This window comes from Eurosta solidaginis, chromosome 2 (genome assembly GCF_040869045.1).
Source record: "Eurosta solidaginis isolate ZX-2024a chromosome 2, ASM4086904v1, whole genome shotgun sequence".
Classification (NCBI taxonomy): domain Eukaryota; kingdom Metazoa; phylum Arthropoda; class Insecta; order Diptera; family Tephritidae; genus Eurosta; species Eurosta solidaginis.
In genome coordinates this window covers 19,211,592-19,226,587 of record NC_090320.1, presented here as the reverse complement: position 1 = coordinate 19,226,587, position 14,996 = coordinate 19,211,592, and the positions used below count along the sequence as shown (strand labels likewise).

General features: G+C 35.6%; 1 protein-coding gene across 6 annotated transcripts in view; it reads right to left on the bottom strand.

The window, feature by feature from the left end:
- Lar (tyrosine-protein phosphatase Lar) overlaps positions 1–14,996 on the bottom strand; it is a 1,659,242-nt gene that overhangs the window by 1,642,314 nt on the left and 1,932 nt on the right. The window contains exons 2-3 of one of the 6 annotated variants that reach the window (XM_067764572.1): positions 9,761–10,222; positions 6,432–6,641 (exon numbers count right to left, since the gene is read on the bottom strand). The gene's annotated coding sequence lies outside the window, so the exon portion shown is untranslated. Of the gene's footprint in view, positions 1–6,431; positions 6,642–7,717; positions 8,579–9,183; positions 9,204–9,760; positions 10,722–14,996 lie in introns of those variants that run through there. The other 5 variants (XM_067764575.1, XM_067764574.1, XM_067764579.1 and 2 more) reach the window with 5 other exon arrangements.

Here is a 14,996-nt window from a genome sequence, read left to right as displayed (position 1 = left end):
TCGGATGGTACCCACGCCCACTTTTTACATATATAAAATTTTTGAAAACACATAAAACCTGATTATTTAGTAAATAATTCATCTAGAATGATAAAATTTGATGTGTGGACAGATATTAAGACTCTAATTTTTTTTTTAATGGGCCTGTCACCGGTAATACGAGGATAACTGGTGGCAGCGAAGAGAGACGAACAAGAAGCGAGAGAGTTGAGTTTTACTTTTGCCGTAAACAAGAAAGGCCGAAAAATCATGAGCCGTCAATTCTTAAATTCAGTTCATTATATTAAACCCTGTATCCTCTTTTTTAACATTTAAATTTATTGGAAATCAGCAAATGCTCTCTGTCAGCTTGCAGACCAAGCGGCCAGTGTCTCGCAATTGTGGTAGTGATCCTAAACATTTCTTTTTTGACCTATGTACAAGGTCGTGTTGATGGCGTATGCTGATTATATAGATATCATCGGCATGAACACCCGTACCGTTAGTTCCGCTTACTCCAAACTGGAAAAAGAAGCTATAAAGATGGGTTTGATAGTGAATGAGGACAAAACGAAGTACCTGCTGTCATTGAGCAAAGCCAGCTAACATGCGTTTTGCACCCACACTACTGTTGGCAGCAATAATTTCGAAATATTAATAGACTTCGTTTATTTGGGAACTAGCATTAACACTAACAACAACATCAGCTCTGAAATCCTGCGAAGAATCACTCTCCAATAAATGCTACTTTGGGCTAGGTAGGCAAACGGAAATCATTATCTACAAGTCACTTATCGTACCCGTCCTGTTATGCGGTGCAGAAGCATGGACCATGACAGCATCAGATGAAGCGGCTCTGGGAGTGCTAGAAAGAAAAGCTCTTCGAAAGATTTATGGCCTGTACGACTTTACGCAGACATCATCATAGTCCAGTGAACTAAAATGCAGCGGCTACGTTGGCTAGGTCATGTTATGCGAATGAAGGATGACGTCCGGCTAAGAAAGTGTTTCTATCGGAGCCCGCCTATGGAAGAGAGGAAGAGGATGGCCCCCACTGTGCTAAAAAGACCAGGCGGAAAATGATTTAAACTCCTTTGGAGTGACCAATTGGCGCCAGTTTGGAGAGCGAAGAAGCGACTGGCGCGCCTTATTGGACGTTCATAATCGTTTAAACGGTGAAGCGCCAGTTAAGTAAGTAAGTAATTTGGCCAGGTTCTCGTTTGTAATTTGACCCAATTCTCTTATTTATCGTGCAGTTGCCGGAGGAGTCTCAGTTGCAGAGTGGAGTGGAGTCTGGAGTGGAGTCTGCAGAGTTAGCAGATCCTTGAATCTGATATGTATGTTTGTTTTGATTGATGTAAGTAAATGATGCATCTCGACCGGTTTCAGGCAGTCTCCCTGCCCTTGCAGTTCATTGCAAGTTCATCTTGCAAGTTCGTTGCGATCGATGTTCCTGTGACGAGGGTTATGTTTGCGAAGTTAGCTGCATCTTGAGGCGACCTCTTGCAGCTGCTGACGGCGTTAGATGAAGTGATTTGTGAGTTAAGCACCATGAGCGCCGCGTAAAAGCACACCTCACACCCTCCTACCGACTTCTATGACAAGAGCGTACACAACCTTTCTATACCCAGAACTTCCGCTTGGAAGAAGAAATTAGAATGACGGACTGACAGCGACACCTTAAGTTGTTCACAGAAGATACCCGCTCCCATACCGCAGTAGTGAGTGAGAGTGAAGATGTGTCTTTCTTTGTGCCGTGTGTGGAAGTTCACGAAAGCTTTTGGCTACCATTCATCAGGGAATAGCCAAAGCAATTCTTTTACATGCGGTTCAAACAGCTCACTTCTACAGGCCACTTGGCGCCAAGTATCCTCTGAGAGGTCACTGAACACACGTTTAGTAGTGAGCTAATGTGAGGAGGCGACAACCCACATATTGGGTTTAAGGGCTAGTTGGGGGATTTTATCGGCATAGTCCGACAAACAAAAGGTGCGACTGCAAGTGGGTGTCGGCCTATGATGAAGCGGCTCGCTTTACAAGCGGGTATAGTAATATTATCATTCCCGCTGAGAGAGTTGTGTGCTGGGCTTGGAACCCGTCAAAACACGCTCCAAAAGAAAAAACAAGCCTCGGATTATAAGCCAACAGTTTTCTGATGACGCGCCTTGCAAACGTTTAGAGTTCTTTGATTTTGGGGTATGCACTAGGGCTCCTAAAAATATTCTATTTTAGATTTTTGTACGATTATTTCACTTAAGTTTTGCATACTTTCGCAAACATTTAAAAATTATTTATATTTCTTGTAGCGCAAAATGCAATGTTTTTTGTCGTCTGATTACATTCTGAATTTTGACCCCTAAAACTTTTTTCAGCCGTCTAGTTTTCCCGAAGCATTTGTTCATGGTTGTTTTTCCACTTAAACAAAAATGTCCGGAGACATATCCAAACATTAGTGCTGCAAAAAAGTTTTAAAATTGTGCAATTTGCGCGAATAAATTGAAATATTTAGTAGCTCTTGCATTTCTTCCAGAGAATTTCATATCGATAGCGAAGAAAATGAATATAATTTCGCAATACAAAACTTATTGAGTTATTTCGAGTTAACATGTATTGGATTGCCACTTCCTGGAACACACCAACGTTGGAGGAAGGCGTTATATCTAATCGATATATGGAGTATGTATAATATCACCAAATTGGGGTGAAGTCCAAAGAGATAATTCCATCGAAAGGTGGCACAACGCCATTCGCCATTCGCAATGCGTTTGGGACACACCCAAAAAAATTTAATTTCTAAATAAAATTAACAAGTACAGCTGGGTATAAAAACGAACAGGCAATAACAGAAAGAAATCTGCAGCAATTTTCAGCTGAAGGCGAGCAATATCGAAAACGCAAGAAAAAATATTGTAACGATTTTTAGGAAATTGATGATTATTATGGCACTTCTATTAGCGTTCGAATCGCTGAACTGTCCAATAAATAACTCAAATATTGAGTGTGGCAAAATTTTCTTTATTTGCAGTTCTACTGTGGCAGTTGTACAATTACATTACAAGCGTTCTTCAATTATAGCGTTTCTAATCAAACTGATTCCTTATTCCTCAGCTTGCGCTGGTAAGGTCTAGACTTTTCACGAACAGCCTTCCCGAACAACCGCTTATTTATTTCTCTTTATGTATCTGGTATTCACTTTTCTCTTCTGGTTATATGCGAGTGATCTCTTTTGTTTACATTTGGACTTAATTAATGCCCTTTAATCCTTTTCAGTTGGGATTGGTTAGTTTGAAATCTATGTAGCCCATTCTAAGAAATATTAAAGACAAAAACGGCAACGAAATGTGTAAAATAAAAAAGATTAAAGGTGATTTAATCGAATTATTTAAGAAAGAACGAAAATAAACAAGTAAATGTGTCTAAATTCGGGTGTAACCGAACATTATATACTCAGCGTGAGCTTCGATTGTACATTTCATTTCAGATAAATCTTTTTTCTACATAACACGTGGCACCGCCCGTTTAAAAAAATTCTTCCCATTTCCTCTTACAATAAAACTTGATAAGTGAAATATCATTGATTCAAAAAAAAATTGTTTGCTAAATTAATCGATAATATCAGACGAAGTGGATGTTAAGATTGGCCTACCCCAAGGCTCTGTTCTTGCACCAATTTTATTCAACATTTATATTAATGATATAAATTCTGTTTTGAAATTCAGCTCCATAAAACTTTTCGCTGATGATGCTCTAATTTCTATAAATGGCAAAAATGAAAATGATATAAGCATCAAGTTACAAAGTGACTTAAACGCACTTTATATCTGGCTGTGTACAAACAGACTTAAAATTAATATAGAAAAAACTAAATACATGCTTATTTCAAGAAAAAACATTGCTAATTTTGAAACTATTACTATAAATAATATTGAAATAGAAAAAGTAAATACGATTAAATATTTGGGTGTTCAGATTAATTGCAAATTAAAATTTGATGTCCATGTTGACCATTTAGTAAGTAAAATAGCAAAAAAATTATGGTTTACTCAAAGAACTTGTAAAAACTTAAGTAATTATTACAAAGTAAAGTTTTATAGATCTATAGTTGAGCTATTTATTGCTCAACAATATTTTTTATTATGAAAGATTCGCAAATTGATAAGTTGCAAAAAATGCAAAATAAAGCAATGCGCTTTATTTTAAGCAAACGTTATGATATTCCTATAAAAGACATGCTTCTAAGTTTAAATTGGATGAGCGTTAAACAACAAATATTCTTTAACACAATGAAATTTATTTATAATGTAAAGCACGGAATTTTGCCAGAGTATCTCAGAACAGGTATTACATTTAATTACGAGGTCCATGATATAAATACAAGGCAGAGAAATAATTTTAAATTGCCAAATTATAAAACAGAATCGGAACAAAATAGTCTTTTTTACAAAGGGTTGAAATACTTCAACGAACTACCTGAATATATAAAAAATTGTGATAGAAACTTATTTAGCAGCCGGTTGTATGACTACACCAAATCTAGGCCGATTAAATGATATAGTCGTTGAGATTTAAATGCATTAGTAATACATGTGTCATAATTAAAATTTTTTCTTTAATTTAAAAATTTAGATTAAGTACACATGTTAATTAATGCAATCTTATTTTTATGTTTTGAGCTAGGCTCTTAGAGTCGTAATAAATAAATAAATATAAATATATATATAACTGTATGTCTGTTTAGCCAACGAACAAAACTTATATGTTGTCATACAGAGGGCAGTTTGGGCTTTCAGCAGTGTATTAACCGTCAATTGATCCTTGGAGATGTGAGAGAAATCTTACAAAATATAACGAAAATTTAAATTGTTGTATCTTTTTTTAATTTATATATACAAGAGATTATCTGAGGAAAATCTAAAATCAGTTCTGATTTCAACAAGATATGAATTTTAAAGATTAATGTAGGTTTTATTGCTGTATTCAACAATTTCATATGAAAACAACAAAAGAAAGCAGTACAAATTATATTCAGCCCGATTCTAAATATTCCTTCGGAATTTTGTTCTCGCGGAGTTTTTTATTCCTGCGGAAAAATTCCTCCAATTATTTTCTCCTAGGGAGAAAATTATTGGGGAATAGGAATTTCGAATTTTCGAAGTCAGCTGTTTTGTCATTTGAAATTTGTTTAAACAATTCAAAAGTTTAATTATTGTTGCAAATTTGTTTGAAATTAAGAAATAAAATATAAACAATGCTCAGTATTGCATTTCATGTGATATTCACTGAAATGGGGAATGAATTGGTGCCACAGCAACATCAACAGAGGAGCATAAGAAGACGGCGGGATAATACAAATCCGTCGGAGTTGCCTGCTTCCATTCAGCAAAGCAATTTTCTGGTGACCAAGTCGAATTGAATTCGTCTTTCGTCATATGCCAAAATCTATTTAAGCCTTCTTAAAAAATCCTTGCGCAATTTCTGGATGGCTGCATCAAATATACTAATAGCTCTTCCATTGCTTATGATACACTTTTCGACTTAAAATAAAGAATATTGTAGTACAATGTACATATTTTAGCAGACATTTTTACAAATAAGTGTTCTTTCTTAAAAGAACCAATTTTCTTTAACTATTTTGATGCATTTCCTTTAATTTAACAAGTGAAAAACTCCTAAGAAATGACAGAGAAATCTCCCTCTCACTCATAATACCTACTTTTCTCCCATAACCGGTTTCCGCTTTTTCGAACATTGTTCAGAATAGGATGAAAGGGAGACGTAAAATAACTCACAAGGAATATTTATTTAGAATACGAGGAATGTGAGAAGGCAAAAAACTCGCACGGAATTTTTGTTTAGATTTTTGTTTCTTGTGAATCTTATCTGCTTAAAAAAATATACGTATATATATTTGTCAACTAGAAATAGTTAAATGGGAATATCTTTTCCAAATTACAATGGATTTATTATATTCGTGAGTTTTTGAACGCAAAATTATATATGGCCCCTTTAAAGTTTTGATTGATTTTGTACTTTTGTTCTATTTCATCTATAAAACTAACATTTGCACATCGTTAGAAACACAGGAACGTGCTCTATTAATGGCCTAAAAATTTGCCGAAGAATAAATAGAGGGAAGTTATATACCAGTATACGTCTCCGCTTACGAAAAGGGGTTTTGGGCTCTTAGCCCGGACTTTGAGGGCGTATTCGAAGTTCCAGGTATGCAGATTTTGTTTACTCTACTAGACCTAAAACTAGCTGTCTCGCAAAGAATATATTTTCAATATCATAAAGTGTAAAGATATTTCAGATTTCGAAAATATACGAGCGTTAAGTCTTTATTTCACCTTCTGTTCTTTCCTTCGCTTCGTTAAGTTTTGCATACTTTCACAAGAATTAAAAAACTGCTTCTATTTTTTGTCGCGACCGAACTTCATCATATATGTACTTACATTTTTGAGGTACGCGCAATTGTTGGTTCAAATATTGCAATATCCGCTCAGTCCACTGCTCATGTTTTCTTTTATGCAGGTTGAAATGCGTTGGCGCCCGTTACCAAGGACTTGCCCATATGTATTTGCAAAGTGTGTTATTGAGTTGGCACGTGTACAATGAAAGTGTTTTTAATGAAAAGTACAATTGGTACACTTAATTAGTTTTATCTGTTTTGACACGTGTAAATAAAAATAAGATTTTAAGAATTTGAAAAAAACAAAAGTACCTCTAAATTTAAGTTAAAGCTAAAGACGGTAATATAACGGACATAGACGAATCGAGATAAATATAAACTTCCATATATCAAAATGCCGAGGATAAAAAAGGAATTAATTTAGCAATGTCCGTCCATCTGTCCGTCCATTTGCACACGATGACTTGAGTAAATATTGAGAATAAAATAGTGAAATTTGGTATATGGCTTCCTTGGCGCTCGTCTCCCATCGCTATTAAGAGTTAGGGAAATCGGATGGTACCCACGCCCACTTTTTACATATATAAAATTTTTGAAAACACATAAAACCTGATTATTTAGTAAATAATTCATCTAGAATGATACAGTTTGATGTGTGGACAGATATTAAGACTCTAATTTTTTTTTAATGGGCCTGGCACCGGTAATACTAGGATAACTGGTGGCAGCGAAGAGAGACGAACAAGAAGCGAGAGAGTTGAGTTTTACTTTTGCCGTAAACAAGAAAGGCCGAAAAATCGTGAGCCGTCAATTCTTAAATTCAGTTCATTATATTAAACCCTGTATCCTCTTTTTTAACATTTAAATTTATTGGAAATCAGCAAATGCTCTCTGTCAGCTTGCAGACCAAGCGGCCAGTGTCTCGCAATTGTGGTAGTGATCCTAAACATTTCTTTTTTGACCTATGTACAAGGTCGTGTTGATGGCGTATGCTGATTATACAGATATCAGCGGCATGAACACCAGTACCGTTAGTTCCGCTTACTCCAAACTGGAAAAAGAAGCTATAAAGATGGGTTTGATAGTGAATCAGGACAAAACGAAGTACCTGCTGTCATTGAGTAATGCCAGCTAACATGCGTTTTGCAACCACACTACTGTTGGCAGCAATAATTTCGAAATAGTAATAGACTTCGTTTATTTGGGAACCAGCATTAACACTAACAACAACATAAGCTCTGAAATCCTGCGAAGAATCACTCTCCAATAAATGCTACTTTGGGCTAGGTAGGCAAACAGAAATCATTATCTACAAGTCACTTATCTTACCCGTCCTGTTATGTGGTGCAGAAGCATGGACCATGACAGCATCAGATGAAGCGGCTATGGGAGTGCTAGAAAGAAAAGTTCTTCGAAAGATTTATGGCCTGTACGAGCTTTACGCAGACATCAAGTCCAGTGAATTAAAATGCAGCGGCTACGCTGGCTAGGTCATGTTATGCGAATGAAGGATAACGTCCGGCTAAGAAAGTGTTTCTATCGGAGCCCGCCTATGGAAGAGAGGTAGAGGATGGCCCCCACTGTGCTAAAAATACCAGGCGAAAAATGATTTAAACTCCTTTGGAGTGACCAATTGGTGCCAGTTTGGAGAGCTAAGAAGCGACTGGCGCGCCTTATTGGACGTTTATAATCGTTTAAACGGTGAAGCGCCAGTTAAGTAAGTAAGTAATTTGGCCAGGTTTTCGTTTGTAATTTGACCCGATTCTCTTAGTTATCTTGCAGTTGCCGGAGGAGTCTCAGTTGCAGAGTGGAGTGGAGTCTTCAGTGGAGTCTGCAGAGTTAGCAGCTCCTTGAATCTGATATGTATGTTTGTTTTGATTGATGTAAGTAAATGATGCATCTCGACCGCTTTCAGGCAGTGTCCCTGCCCTTGCAAGTTCACCTGCAAGTTCATCTTGCAAGTTAGTTGCGATTGATGTTCCTGTGACCAGGGTTATGTTTGCGAAGTTAGCTGCATCTTGAGGCGACCTCTTGCAGCTGCTGAAGGCGTTAGATGAAGTGATTTGTGAGTTAAGCACCAGGAGCGCCGCGTAAAAGCACACCTCACACCCTCCTACCGACTTCTATGACAGGAGCGTACACAACCTTTCTATACCCAGAACTTCCGCTTGGAAAAAGAAATTAGAATGACGGACTGACAGCGACACCTTAAGTTGTTCACAGAAGACACCCGCTCCCATACCGCAGTAGTGAGTGAGAGTGAAGATGTGTCTTTCTTTGTGCGGTGTGTGGAAGTTCACGAAAGCTTTTGGCTACCATTCATCAGGGAATGGCCAAAGCAATTCTTTTACATGCGGTTCAGACAGCTCATTTCTACAGGCCACTTGGCGCCAAGTATCCTCTGAGAGGTCACTGAACACACGTTTAATAGTGAGCTAATATTAGGAGGCGACAACCCACATAATGGGTTTAAGGGCTAACTGGGGGATTTTATCGGCATAGTCCGACCAACAAAAGGTGCGACTGCAAGTGGGTGTCGGCCTTTGATCAAGCGGCTCGCTTTACAAACGTGTATAGTAATATTATCATTCCCGCTGAGAGAGTTGTGTGCTGGGCTTGGAACCCGTCAAAACACCCTCCAAAAGAAAAAACAAGCTCGGATTTCAAGCCAACAGTTTTCTGATGACGCGCCTTGCAAACGTTTAGAGTTCTTTGATTTTGGGGTATGCACTAGGGCTCTTAAAAATATTCTATTTTAGATTTTTGTACGATTATTTCACTTAAGTTTTGCATACTTTCACAAGCATTTAAAATTTATTTATATTTCTTGTCGCGCAAAATGCAATGTTTTTTGTCGTCTGATTACTTTCTGAATTTTGACTTCTGCAACTTTTTTCAGCCGTCTAGTTTTCCCGAAGCATTTGTTCATGGTTGGTTTTCCAATTAACTAAAAATGTCCGGAGACATATCCAAACATTAGTGCTGCAAAAAAGTTTTAAAATTGTGCAATTTGCGCGAATAAATTGAAATATTTAGTAGCTCTTGCATTTCTTCCAGAGAATTTCATATTGATAGCGAAGAAAATGAATATAATTTCGCAATACAAAACTTATTGAGTTATTTCGAGTTAACATGTATTGGATTGCCACTTCCTGGAACACACCAACGTTGGAGGAAGGCGTTATATCTAATCGAGATATGGAGTATGTATAATATCACCAAATTGGGGTGAAGTCCAAAGAGATAATTCCATCGACAGGTGGCACAACGCCATTCGCCATTCGCAATGCGTTTGGGACACACCAAAAAAAAATTTTATTTCTAAATAAAATTAACAAGTACAGCTGGGTATAAAAACGAACAGGCAATAACAGAAAGAAACCTGCAGCAATTTTCAGCTGAAGGCGAGCAATATCGAAAACGCAAGAAAAAATATTGTAACGATTTTTAGGAAATTGATGATTATTATGGCGCTTCTATTAGCGTTTGAATCGCTGAACTGTCCAATAAATAACTCAAATATTGAGTGTGGCAAAATTTTCTTTATTTGCAGTTCTACTGTGGCAGTAGTACAATTACATTACAAGCGTTCTTCAATTATAGCGTTTCTAATCAAACTGATTCCTTATTCCTCAGCTTGCGCTGGTAAGGTCTAGACTTTTCACGAACAGCCTTCCCGAACAACCGCTTATTTATTTCTCTTTATGTATCTGGTATTCACTTTTCTCTTCTGGTTATATGCGAGTGATCTCTTTTGTTTACATTTGGACTTAATTAATGCCCTTTAATCCTTTTCAGTTGGGATTGGTTAGTTTGAAATCGATGTAGCCCATTCTAAGAAATATTAAAAGACAAAAACGGCAACGAAATGTGTAAAATAAAAAAGATTAAAGGTGATTTAATCGAATTATTTAAGAAAAAACGAAAACAAACAAGTAAATGTGTCTAAGTTCGGGTGTAACCGAACATTATATACTCAGCGTGAGCTTCGATTGTACATTTCATTTCAGATAAATTATTTTTCTACATAACACGTGGCACCGCCCGTTTAAAAAATTTCTCCCCATTTCCTCTTACAATAAAACTTGATAAGTGAAATATCATTGATTCAAAAAAAATTGTTTGCTAAATTAATCGATAATATCAGACGAAGTGGATGTTAAGATTGGCCTACCCCAAGGCTCTGTTCTTGCACCAATTTTATTCAACATTTATATTAATGATATAAATTCTGTTTTGAAATTCAGCTCCATAAAATTTTTCGCTGATGATGCTCTAATTTCTATAAATGGCAAAAATGAAAATGATATAAGAATAAAGTTACAAAGTGACTTAAACGCACTTTATATCTGGCTGTGTACAAACAGACTTAAAATTAATATAGAAAAAACTAAATACATGCTTATTTCAAGAAAAAAAATTGTTAATTTTGAAACTATTACTATAAATAATATTGAAATAGAAAAAGTAAATACGATTAAATATTTGGGTGTTCAGATTGATTGCAAATTAAAATTTGATGCCCCTGTTGACTATTTAGTAAGTAAAATAGCAAAAAAATTATGGTTTATTCAAAGAACTTGTAAAAACTTAAGTAATTATTACAAAGTAAAGGTTTATAGATCCATAGTTGAGCCTTACTTTATTTATTGCTCAACAATATTTTTTATTATGAAAGATTCGCAAATTGATAAGTTGCAAAAAATGCAAAATAAAGCAATGCGCTTTATTTTAAGCAAACGTTATGATACTCCTATAAAAGACATGCTTCTAACTTTAAATTGGATGAGCGTTAAACAACAAATATTCTTTAACACAATGAAACTTATTTATAATATAAAGCACGGAATTTTGCCAGAGTATCTCAGAACAGGTATTACATTTAATTACGAGGTCCATGATTTAAATACAAGGCAGAGAAATAATTTTAAATTGCCAAATTATAAAACAGAATCGGAACAAAATAGTCTTTTTACAAAGGGTTGAAATACTTCAACGAACTACCTGAATATATAAAAAATTGTGATAGAAACTTATTTAGCAGCCGGTTGTATGACTACACCAAATCTAGGCCGATTAAATGATATAGTCGTTGAGATTTAAATGCATTAGTGATACATGTGTCATAATTAAAATTTTTTCTTTAATTTAAAATTTAGATTAAGTACACATGTTAATTAATGCAATCATATTTTTATGTTTTGAACTAAGCTCTTAGAGTCGTAATAAATAAATAAATATATAATTATAGCTTATTATTCTAGTCTACGACCCTTTTCAACTTGTTTTATATCTAAGTAGCCGTGGTCTTTAACCGATCTCGGCCATTTTTACTAGAAATATTTTCTGCTATAAGGAAAATATGTGTACACAATTTCATTACGATATGTTAATTTTTCTTCGAGTTATGGCTCCCGAAATATAGAAAATTGCTTAGTCATAAAAGGGGCGGCGCCACGCCCCTTTTTAAAAATTTGAAGTTTTTCCTATTCACTGTTATAAATACACTTGCGAAATGAGATAACATTGATATAAAGCTCTTTTTTGCAAAGATATATCTTATTTGATTCGTCCACGACCCTTTAAAAAATCTTTTATATAAAAGTGGACGTGGTCCTTAACCGATTTCGTTAATTTTTCTTCAAAACATTCCTTATAGTAAAGGCAACCTCTCTGCCGAATTTTTTTACGATACGTTTAACCAGTTTTGATTTATGATTAATAATATTTGTAAAATTGATTTTATCACAAGTGGGCGGTGCCACGCCCATTTAAATTTTTTTTTTTCAAACTTTCATCAAGAGTCTCAATATCAGTCCACACGTCAAATTTCAACATTCTAGGTGTATTAGTAACTAAATAATCAGGTTTTTCGTGTTTTCCAAAATTATATATATAAATAGTGGGCGTGGTTATCATCCGATTTCGCTCATTTTCAATACAAATCTATTCTGGGTCCAGATAAGCACGTGTACCAAACTTGGTCAAGATATCTCAATATTTACTGAAGTTATCTTGTTAACGGTCAGACGGACAGACGGACGGACATGGCTCAATCAAATTTTTTTTCGATACTGATGATTTTGATAAATGGAAGTCTATATCTATCTCGATTCCTTTATACCTGTACAACCAACCGTTACCCAATCAAGGTTAATATACTCTGTGTGCAAAGCACTCTGAGTATAAAAAAGGTAAGCATTTCCTTTAATGTGCGCTCCATTTCCTAGTATTGTGCGCTCCACTTTTATAATATTATTTCTCATAAATATTTTTAAAATCTCTATGTCAAAATTTTAAAATCAACGTTCAGCAAGAATATAAAATATGTCTTTATATAAGAGGTCGAAAACTCTCTGAAGTTGGCAAGACAACTTTTACGTAATTTATCCGTGAAACAAAAAAACTTTCCGCGACTATACATATTTTATAAAATATCGTGTGGCATGCCAACTTCATGTGAAGACGGGGTGCCATCCTCAGAAAACCACACGTATCTACGGAAAATTCACATGCAAGAATTATTTTCCTAACTGGTATGTAGCATGGTTTTCGAAAAGTGATAGATATTTTCTAAAATATGGCCGCGAAAAATTTTTTTTTTTTGTTTCACGGATAAATTACGGTAAATTCACGGAAATTTGCCCAATAGTTAATTTTTTTCCACATAAAATTTGTCTTGCCAACTTCAGGGAGGTATTTTTTGCTAATATTTGTCCATTTATATAAAGGAAATGCTTAACATTTTTTTAGTTCCTTTTTATTTTTTTTTTAGGATAATGCTTTTGGTATGCTAGTCGCTTTATTTAAAGTATGAAAATTAGAAAATTTTATGTTGCACCTAAAAAATTTAATCATGGAAAAAGAGAACGAAATGGTGTTCAAGATTTTCTTGAGATTTTGGCTTTTGCCTCGCTAATTACTTACACTGATTGTCAAAGCAATTCAAAAGCACACACAAGAAAATTCGTACGTTTAAATTCATAATGTTGCTAGTTGCATATAGGAGAAATTCTGGAGGAAGCATGGTAAGTCACGTCAATATATATAATAATCTCACACAGTACTTCATAAAGAATTGTTTTGGAAGCATTGGAAAACATCGTTCAGGCTTTGACCACACATCTATACTGGGTTCACCGCCATAAAGTGAAAGAAGGTAATGAAAAGGACGATGAGTTGGCAAAGGAGGGTGCAACATTCGCTGAATCGACGGTAGACATATATACATAAGTCCGGGCACCTGAGGGGCGTTCTTCCGTTTGGTGGTAAAACAAATTCTGGTAACACTATGGACACGGCCAGTTTAACTTAACCTAACTTTATAGGAGTGCAGTTTTTATTTTCTAGAGAGAAATCCGCATTTTAGTATATTTGTGTTTCAATCAATGCGGTCAAGTTTGGGAAAAGAAGCATCAAAATTATTTAGAAAACGTTTTTCTAAGCGTGCTCGTCCCTCAACAGTCGTATTAATCTGCCGTTAAATAAAACAATTTGTAATAAAAATTAAAAATAGCTCGATGGAAATCGGAAGAGGACTTTGGCTAAGTTGTTATTATTATTATTATTAAATGACTCTATCCTAGCGAACTTATTATTGAATATGATCGCACTAAATGCGAAAAACCAGAAAATTTCCCATCACCGAAATCGAAACTTGAAGTGGAACTGAAACCGAGTACTGAACTGAAGCCAAAACCGAAAAGAGATATCAGAATTGGCGACCGAAACTTGAAACTTGAACTGAAACACAAACCGGAACGCATAAGCCAGAAGAGCTAACCCAGGATTCAAAATTGAAATAGACTGCGAAACTGAAGACCAAACTTGAACTAAAACCATAAAGCGAACTTAAAATATAACTGAAATTGGAATCGGAACAGACACTAGAACCTGAACTGACGTCGAAATCGAAAACATATATCAGAATCGGAAACCGAAGTTGAAACTGAGTGAGAAATCGAAACTGGAACTTGAAATGAAACACAAATCGGAAACTTTAATTCGAAGCCGAAACCGGAACTTACACTGATACTGAAACAAAAACTAATTAGGATTCGAAATTGAAACAGCCAGCGAAACTGAAGACCAAACTTGAACTCAAACTATAAAATGAACTGAAAACATAACTGAAATTATAGTCGGAATCGGAACCGATACCAGAAACTTGAACGGAATCCGGAACCAGAATTGGCATCGTAAAAACATCCTCCAACTTCCGAAACTAAAAGCCGAAACCAGTACGAAAACCGAAATTGGAACTAAGACCGAAATCTTAAGCACTGAAACTGGAACCAGAATTTAAATTGAAACCGAAACTGAAAACTGGGCTGAACTTAATTCAGATTTTCAATTGGAACGGACGCCGAAATCAACTAAAATTTGACCCGGAACAGGAAAGCAGAACGGAAATCGGAACCGATATTGGAACTGAGACTGGAACGGGAGCTGAAATTGGAAACTGTATTAAAATCAAATCAGACACCAGAACATGAACAAAATTGAAACCAATAGCGGGAACGCACAGCAGAACTGAAATCGAAACCGGAACATGATACCAGAACCGATACCAGAAACTTGAACGGAATCCGGAACTAGAATTGGGATC